Raw genomic sequence first — 10044 nt, 5'->3', positions numbered from 1 at the left:
GCCATGCAATCCAGTAGCAAGCTCCATATTTTAATTAGTGGTGAAATTCTGAAATCCCAAGTCCAGGAAATGTGATGTTTTTCATTGCAGAAAGTCCATATCCCTGAGACAGTTAATGATTATGAACTGTATCTGGAAGCCCTAACTCAGGGAAAACGAAGGGATTGTCTACACTGTGCATTAGTGCAGTGCTTTTCAACAACTGGTCTGTGGACTGGCACTGGTTCCTGAGATCTCGCTTGACACAGCTTAGGAAGGCAGCAAGCTGGTCTCTGACTTAAATTTTAGGGTACACCAATGTGTTGTGCCCTAACTGTCCATGTAAGCCTTGTTGGCACGCCCTAAAAGTTCCCTAGTGTGCATAACTGTAGTACCGTTTGAAATGGTACTACGTCAGTATGCACTAAGGGAACTTTTAGTGCAGCACCACCGGGGTCCACATGGTCAGTTAGTGCACAACATGCTAGTACGCACTAGTATTTACACTCCAGCTGGTGAGTACTAATGTACCGTGTCGACAAGCCCTCAGAGGGCCCTATTCTCCTGCTGCAGGATGCAAGTACAGTAACTCCCACAGAAATCAGTAACAGCTCTGGGTGCTCTGATCCTCCAAAAATCAGGCCCCCGATTTAGATGTCTAAATATGGATTCAGATGTCTAATTTAAGGCACTTAAGTTTGTAAAATTTGGCCTTAGCTCATAGACTGATAAAGTATTCAGATCATAAAGCTTGCTAGTGATTCAGTCTCCACATGCATTCTCTGTAGCAATGGGAAAGAATTAAGAGATCCAGATAGTGCATTCATAGCAAGTGTTGAGGGCCCCCTTTTGAAATTTTCAGGCAGGGATGTTAAATACCTAGTTGCCAGCTGAATCCAGCTTGCTTGGTATATTTTCCTGGCCCTTGTGGCATATTTAGATTCTGCAGAATCTTCTAGCCCTCATGAATGTGGCAAAACTTTTTTATATGCAGAGTGAGGAGAACTGAGGCAAGTGCTACCTGCCTGAGTCTGCAGAAAGCCTGAAACAATGACTCTGAGGGATGTGAACAACCTCCTAGTTAATTTCATTAGGCTCTCGAATTTAAAGCTCAGTGATGCTAATTGAACCATTTTATTGCTGCTAATTTTAGCGGATGTAAGGGGCTGGAATGAATCTCCCAGGAGATGGGAAATAAAAGTTGGCACAGGTAAGGAGTTATAGAAGGGAGGAAGGGAGAGAGACAGAGAGAGGCAGGGAAGTGGGAGAGAAACAAAGAAATGAGGACAGCAGAAAAGAAATGAAAGGTAGAAATGATGATAGGATAAAGGTGCTGCCAAATATAATGAGAAGGTTCTGAACAAATTATAAATAATAACTAAAAGTTTAGTTACTACATACAGGCCTCCCCACGCAAGAGACCAGAATGAAAATTAGAAATTTGCCATCTCCACTTAATGAGTTTGCCTGGCTTAAGGGTGTATAACACAGAGGACCTGATTGGCCCACGAGCCACCAAAAAGTGAGTGAGCCTAACACATGGGTCTGCAAGCGTGAAGGCTACCGACTTGGCATACCAGGAATTGAAGCAAGCACCACCAGAGCTAAAAGAGCCAGGCTCTCTGGTTGAGACATGCATTCTTGTCGACCTGGTTCAGAAGGGGACATGTAACACGTAGTGACCAGTGGGTTATTTCATAGATTCCAAGGCCAGAAGGGACCATTGCGATCATCCAGTCTGACCTTCTGTATAACACGGGCAATAGAACTTTCCCAAAATAATTCCTAGAGCATATCTTTTAGAAAAAACATCCCATCCTGATTTAAAAATTATCAGAGATGGAGAATCTGCCATCACCCACGATAAATTGTTCCAATAGCTAATTAACCCCGCTGTTAAAAATTTATGTTTTATTCCTGGTCTGAAATTATCTAGCTTCAACTTCCTGCCATCAGAGCATGTTATTATTATCTTTGTCTGCTAGATTAAAGAGCTCCATGGTGAGTGCTGAGTGATGTCAGCTTCCATGATAGCCAATGGGAGTTGAGGGCCCACATCACCTCTCAGAAGGGATGAAGTATCTCAGAGGACTGAGCCCAATGTGCACAAGATTGCATATCTGAATGGCAGCACATCTATTTCCCCTATTAAAGAAGAAGGTAAGAGTGGAGTCATGTTGTGCATGGCACAAAAGTGTAAAGTGATGGGGAAGGGGATGAAGGAGAAAGCAGAAATTATCTCCCAATAAACCAAAACCCCGCTGACAGGACAGTCATTCAGTAATGAGAAATCCAGGGCCAGTAGGTAGATCAGATACAGTTGAATGACAGCCATGATCTGTATCCGTTCCTACGTTGTCTATTTCAGAGTCTAGCGAGCCAGACGTGGGAAAAGAATGAGTAATGCAGAAGGAGAGGCTGCCCGCAAACTCTCAATACTTGTTTCATAGTATAGAACTGTAGAGAAACGCAAGGGGCACAGTGACCCTGACAGTGCTTCACCCGGGGGAGTTAGGTCCAGCTTCTACTGATGTTAAATGAAAGGTGCCTATTGATTTCAAAGGGAGTTGGGTCAGGCCCTCCGTACATAAGACATGAAATGTGAGTAGAGAAAGAAAGGAATGTGTTACCAGCCTGGTATCATCCAATGATTCATCCTTTGAAGATGAACCAGTGATGAAAATGAACACAGAGAGTTCACCTACAGCAATCAGCAATGGCCACCTCCACACTGATACCATGACTGCCTGCCTGTACGGTATGCACACATTGTAGATGCCTCTGGTGGCTTTAATTTGTATTCTTTATACAGCCTGCAGAGCAACATTCCAGGAGTGAGCATGCTATCTGCCCATTGTTTCACCCATCCTTTGCCACCCCCTTTTCGGATTCCCAGTTTTTGAAGTATGCCATCTGAATGAACAGTTGTCTCACTCTTTCGGCCACAATATTTATTTCCCAGTATGAAGCTACCACTATTAAAGTGTTCATGCAGGCTGTCCATCCTTCCTATATTCGCGTCATAAATTTAACTTTTTGACTGTAGCTAAATGGGTGATCAAGCTTGAGAATTGGTATAGAAATCTTATTTTGATAGATGACAGCTATCTTGGAGCTTATGAACCTACTAGTCCATTTCCACAGTGTCACTAGGGGGTCTTATAGGTGTGCTTTCCTTTTACTTGTTTTATTTGGAATATTCCATGGATAAGAAGATTTAGTGCAGGTCCTTCCTAAACACATTCGCCCAGGGAATAAGAGTTTCCTTCTGGATGAATTGAAGTTACCTGCCTCACAATACAATGCTAATGTATGTTGTCACCAAGCCATCTGGAGATACCATTTCTTTCTGATATGTGGTTATGTTGTACTATAGTTGCTTTGTCTAGTCATATTCCTTAGAATTACTGAGATACTGGAAATGCTTGCACTTCCCTACCCCACCAAAGAGTCATGCATTTTCATTACTTTTAATTTAAAGGACCTTTGGCAATTTAAAGAGGTTAGAGATGTATTTAGCTACTGCCTGGAATTAATCTGACTAAGATGAACACAGCTCTCATCAATTCCTGGAGAGCATGGATAATTCAGTGTCAGCTGTGGCTGGTTTTTCATATGCAGTACAATGAAATTGGATGTACCAAGTCAGCAGACAAAATAAACTCTGTAGTTAGCCCTCTGATTTTGTCATGAGCAAATTTTAATTCAGCAGTTCTTCCTGACTATGCCTTCTAAAAATGTTTGCTTTCAGAGTACTCTAAATAATTTTAAAGCTACACATACCCTTACACTTTATAGCGCAGTGCCTTATGTTGTAGTTTGCTGTAGTTCTGTCCATGCTGAGTCTAACATTAACTTCCTCCCCTTCAAACTAGCAAACTACACAAATACACTTGCAAACTACAAATCTTCAAGCCTAGTGGAGGGGCAGAAAGAATACACTGAGTGAGAGACAGAGCTCACTATGGGAGACAGGGAGTCAGAGGAGGAGGGAATGACCATTAATTAAATAGGACAGAGAAGAAAACATATGGGAAGGGGCATAGAGAAGAGGACTCTCCTTTCTGAAAGACAGGCAGCTAGGTGTCATGCTGCAGTGTCATGTTTTGGGGTCCAATTCAGGCCAGTGAGAAGTTGTGTCACCTCAGGCAGCAGTAAGGAGCAAAGATAGGCCTGTGTTTTAGTCCCTCAACACGAGAAGCCTCTGTGAGCACATTACCCCGTGCTTCAATCTCTCCATTGGCTTCCAGTCCATGTCTATTGCCAGTTCTAGTCCTTGGTCCTGATCTTCAAAACCATCAATAAGGCAAGAATCAGCAAACCCATCTCCAGCCACGATCCATCAAGGCAGCTGTGCTCTTTTCAGACATCGTAGTCCTCAAATTTAGGAAAAAGTGCATAAAGTGTTCTCAGTCAAAGGGGTACAGCTATGGAACAAGTTCCTATAGGAGATAATCCAGAGTGTGACCACTTCTAGGGCAGGCCACAAGCCCTTTAATAAACCTCTACAACCACAACAGGAATGCTGGGATGTAAATGGGAGAACTATAGATGTATCCCAAGCAAAGCTTCCCATAACCAGGTAAGGGAGAAGAGCAGAAGACCCCATGACGGTCACTAGGGATTTTGTCATGTGAATCTAATTTATCTAAGAAGCACTTTCGACACTAGGGTGATGGGTGCTATAGAAAACCCTAAGACGCCTAGATAGAAATTGTGATCCATTATCTTTTCTTACACGTTTTTTCTTTGAGAAGTCTCTGTTGGACCCAAATCTTTTCTTTTGTATCAGATGATAGAAATACAAATCATCCTTGAGGCAGAGCTAACATCTTCTCAATTCTAGCATTTCATCACTAAATCAGCACTTTTTGGTTCTGGCCCTATAAGGAGGAGCATGGATTAGTAAACTGTATAAAGTATGAAGGACTTCTTTGCGGTGCTATGACAGTGAATTTGTTGCATTTTCAAAGACTTCCTATATTTGCTCTTCAGCCTACTTCTGATCATTCCACCACTCCTGTGATTTGATGTGGTGGTGATTGTTTCTACAATAGACTTAAATATTTGCAGGGATTGTCTACCCCTGCTCTTTATATCTGTGCAGTCCCTGCAGATGTCTTTCAGGCAAGCCTATCAAGACAATGCATTTGCATTCTAGTGAGTTCAGCCAGCCTGGTGTTGAATGATGGTTGGCTTATGGAGTATCACTTTTTCACAGCCAATCTGTGTGATTCAAAAGGCACAGCTGTTGTGTGTGTGAGGGGAGCTGCTAGATTTTTCAGGCATTCATCAAAACATCAGCTACTAAGAAATAATAATCAGCTGTTATGGATGTCTCTAGGCATGGACTTTTCCATCAACTGTGCTATCTCACTGTGGCAGCGTGAAGGACTGACAAGTCTTCTTGATATATGAAGTCTTAATTTTTGGTTCAGAAAATATACCCTGATAACTGTTTAAATGTGAAAGGTTACAAAATGAAGTATCTCACTGTCTAAATTGCAGCCTTCAAGGCACAACGAGTCTGTTAATCTCCCTATATAGTTACTATATGGCAGCTTGCATGATGAAATTTCTTCTTATCACAATAATAATGCAATCAAAACAGAAACTGTTAAGCTGTGGTATTCCCCTCCCCCCCCCACACCGCTTTGACTTACTTTAATGCTACCAGAAGATTCAAGAATAACAGGTGTTCTGTTGGCATCACTTAGTCCCATGACATCTCGTGCATAATATAGTCACATTTGTATCACATATCCCTGATTGCCCTTGAAGTTCACATTTAGTGCGTAAAACAAGACAGGCTTTTTTCTAACTAGCAAACTGCAGAAGCATACCCAGGATTCATTACACCACTCCAGAACTGATCCTGGCCATTGCAGACTCCTGTGGCATCAGTGCTGATTGCTGGCCTGCATTCTAAGTGTCTTACCTACAGCACATCGTATCAGTCTGCACAAGCATCGTGATGGTATTATTCAAGCACAGACTTTTCTCCTCACACTCTTATGATGCCTGAGCATCCACATGCGGTGGTTGTGCTTGAAGCAAAGTCAGCTGCATACATTGCCATGTAGCAAATTTGCACAAGCCGTGGGAATTTGCCCAGTGAGAGCTGCTCACAACCCATTCATTCTTTATTAAAAGTATTATTTATTACCTGTATTGCCACAGTGCCTAGGAGACCAGGACGTCATTGTGCTTGGTGCTGTACAAACACACAGCAAAAAGATGGTCCCTGCCCCAAGGAGTTGTTTGGAAACCTTACAAAATCTTGCACTGTTCTTCAGCACCTTACAAACTGACACAGGAGATTCCTGCTAGTGCTGGGTAAATCCTCAGAACTTAAGTGTTTAAATTTACTTAAGATAAGCAATTGCCCCAAAGTTATGCTGCTTATCCAAAACTCTTGGGTCTGCACCATTGAGCTGGAAATCAAATGACATGAGGCACTCGTACATTTAATCCTGTCTGCTACAAACAGAGAACCATGAACATTCATTGGATAGACAAACAGAGACATTCTAAGCAGGGGAGTTGCATTCATGTTAGAATCCTTCCAATGGTTTTGTATACAAACTAAATCTTCTGAAGCAGAGCCAGTCAGGAATTCCACTCCCCTTCCCCACCAAAAAGCAGTTTTTCATTGGATATGCCGATTTGTCGAAATCAAAAATATCAGTTTCGACAAAACTATCAGTTTTGATAAACACATGATGAGCAGGATTTCCTGTCAGCTCACCTGGTGGACTGCTGGGGACTGGGACTTCCAGGATCTGTGGCTCCAAAGCAGACTCACCATGCAGACTGCCCAAGGCTTTCAGGGTCTGTGGCCCCATCAGGTGGAGTCAGGGATCCCAGGCTGCCAAGTTCTCGGCTCCATGGCAGGGAACCTGAAAACCCTGAGAACCCAGCTCAAGCCAGGGCTTCCAAGATCCATGCTGTGGAGCTGGGATCCCTAGCTCCCAAGCACCAGGGCTCCTGGCTGAGTTGTGGCTCTTGGCTCAGCTGTGGTTTCTAGTCTTTCAGCTCCCTGTCAGTTCACTGGGGCTTCTTCAACCAGTTTTCCCTCCTCTACGCTAGCCAGATCCCTGTGGGAGATTGTCCTCGCTGATCTGTCCTGGGAGAAAAAAATTCTACCTCAAGAAGAATTTTGACAGAAAGACCTTAATTATAGAAGATAACCTGGAAGTGGGTGTGCTTGAAATTTCAGAGGAACCCCAAACCTGGAACTAACCCAATATACTTTTCATTTTCCCGAAGAAGGTGCATGTGTGGCAGGGGGATCAGATTGCATTGGAAATTTTATTATTTGATGACATGTACATTTAGGGGAGCCTGGTGGAAAGAGGTGCTTTAGTGGTCCTTCCTTTCTGTTGCGTAACAGCTGCTTTACATGGCTGAGGGCCAGGGTGTGCCTGGGGTTTTTGGGGATAGCTTGTCTGGAGTTCCAGTCTGCTCCCATTAAAGTAAGTGAGATTTTTGCTACTGGCTTTAAAGAAGAGGATGAGACCTCTGGAGCACAAGCTGCATGATCTTGCCACTGACCAGATCTTGCCATCCTAATCTTCTCAAGAGAGCTCATTTATCATCTTCAGACTCTCATCCATGACATGCTTTGGCTTCAGACAGGTATCACCAAAGGACTCTTCAATACCTTCTTTGAAAAGACTGGCATTTTCTTCATTTTGTGGAGTCTGAATTTCCCTAGTGATCAGTTTAGCTGCTTAAAGGGCAATTCCTTGGAGCCCTAGGATTGCCTGGCCATCACAAAGGCTAGATGCACAAGAGCCAAAAAGGAAAAGAAAACCAAAATAATGAATCTACTAATACATTTAGAGTATGAGACCTTCAGCATTTAGGAAACTCCATCTAGTTCAGAAGGCTGCAGTGTGTCTCCACAGCAACACCGTCTACCTCGGCTCTCTACACTGGGTTCCCACAGAACTTTGAATCAAGTTCAAGGTCTCAGTCCAAATTTTCAGAATTTTCCATGGCCTCAGCCCAGGATATCTAAAATATTATCTAAAGCTCTGAGGGAAGACCATGGTTGACAACTATGCTTCTCTGGCACAATGGAACTCAAAAATAAAAGTAAAGCTTATCTGTGTGGGAGACAGAAATTTCTCTGGGGCTGGTCCAAGACTGTGGAATGAACTCATAATTTTTCTCTCCAAATGTAAGGCCCATTTCTTTAATCTTCTCTTCCATAAACATATAGCAATAGGCAGGTATATTTATATTAAACTAACAAACAGAAACCCTACACCCTACTAAAACAAGACTCCCCACTGCACACACTTCTCCCTCTGGGGAGAGGATGAGAGAACAAACAACATGTGACAGATGAGTAGTCATGTTACTTAAGGCACTCCTGGAAGTGCTCAGATGCTACAGTGATGAGCGTGGTATAAAAACCTATACAGACTAGAATACCATATCACATGAGGATGCTGAAGTACTTTATAGTTCATTAGTAACTAAGGAAGATGTGAGCAGAGTGACATCTACTAGGGATAAACATTTTCAACTCAGCAGGCCCGGATAACTTCAATCCAAGAGTCCTAAAAGAGCTGGCTGAGGAGATCTCTGGCCCACTGATATCAATATTTAATACATTTTTGAATACTTGGAAAATTCCAGAAAAATAGAAAAGCACTAGTTTTGTGCCAATATTTAAAAAGAGCAAGTGGGATGACCTGGTTAACTATAAGTTGGTTAGCCTGACCCCAGTTCCAGGCGAAATAATGCAAAAATTGATACAGGATTCAGTTGATAAAGAATTAAGAGACATTCAACATAGTTTTTATGGAAGATATGTCTTCTCATACAAACCTGATTTCATTCTTTGAAGAGATTACAAGTTTGGCTGATAAAGGTAACAGTGCAGATGTAACATACTTAGACTTTTGTAAGGTATTTGATGAGTACTGTAAGGCATTCTGATTAAAAATTAGCATTCTACAATATCAATAAAGCACACATTAAATGAATTAAGAACTGGCTAACTGACAGATTTCAAAGAGTCGTTGTGAATGGGGACTCATCATTGAATGGGTGTGTTTATAGAAGGGTTCAACACTCTGCCTGACAATAGTCAACATTTTCATTGATGATCTGGACTAAAATATAAAATCACTGCTGATGGAATTTGCAGATGATACAAAGATTGATGGAATAGTAAATAATGATGACAGGGTAGTTCTAAAGCGTGATCTGAACTGCTTGGTAAGCTGGGCCCATTCAAATAAAATGTGATTAATACAGCCAGATACAAAGTTATACAACTAGGAACAAAGAACACCGGCAATACCTACAGCGGGGGGTGGGGGGAGGAGCTGTATCCCAGAAAGCAGAGACTCTGAAAAGGCTTTTGGGGATCACAGTGAACAAGCAACTCAGCAAGAGCTCCGGGCGATGTTGTGGCAAAATGGGCTAATTCAATCTTTGGATGTAAAAATAAGGGAGCAATGACCAGGTGTGATGACTAGGAGGTGATTTTACCTCCATGCACAGCATTATTGAGACTGATACTGGAATACTGCATCTAGTTCTGGTGCCCACATTTTTAAAAGGTTCTCTTGGCCTGTAATATAGCGTCAGCATAGGCTTTGAGGAATTCATTATGTTTCATCCTGTCTAAATCAGGCTTTGATTTCCACCATTGGCACTCGAGTTTCTGCTCCTCTCTGTTCGTCCATTGCAGGGCATCAGAAAACCAAGGATCTGTGTGGGCAATGGGGAAGAAAGGCTGTTTGAGAGCCAATATGTACGTGGCTGAGACAAGTGTAGAATGGTAATTACTGATTAGGTCCTTGACTAGAGGAAGAGGCGTTGTCCTTTACCACGTTTGCGATTTGTGGGAGTCCATATGTCATTGTTGTCAAATCAGGATCATGGGTCTTCCTTGTTGCTTGGAAGGTCTCTGACACAGGGAATGCTCTTCCATGTATCCCAGGAGTGTACATCACCCCAAAGGGAGCATGAAGGACACAAGACTTATTGCTAATCCACTTTGCACTGCTTTGCTTTGCAGGCCAAATTCACCAGAGGAAGTTG

The sequence above is a fragment of the Chrysemys picta genome, chromosome 1 (genome assembly GCF_011386835.1).
Source record: "Chrysemys picta bellii isolate R12L10 chromosome 1, ASM1138683v2, whole genome shotgun sequence".
Taxonomy (NCBI): domain Eukaryota; kingdom Metazoa; phylum Chordata; order Testudines; family Emydidae; genus Chrysemys; species Chrysemys picta.
Note: the sequence above shows the minus strand (reverse complement) of the source record.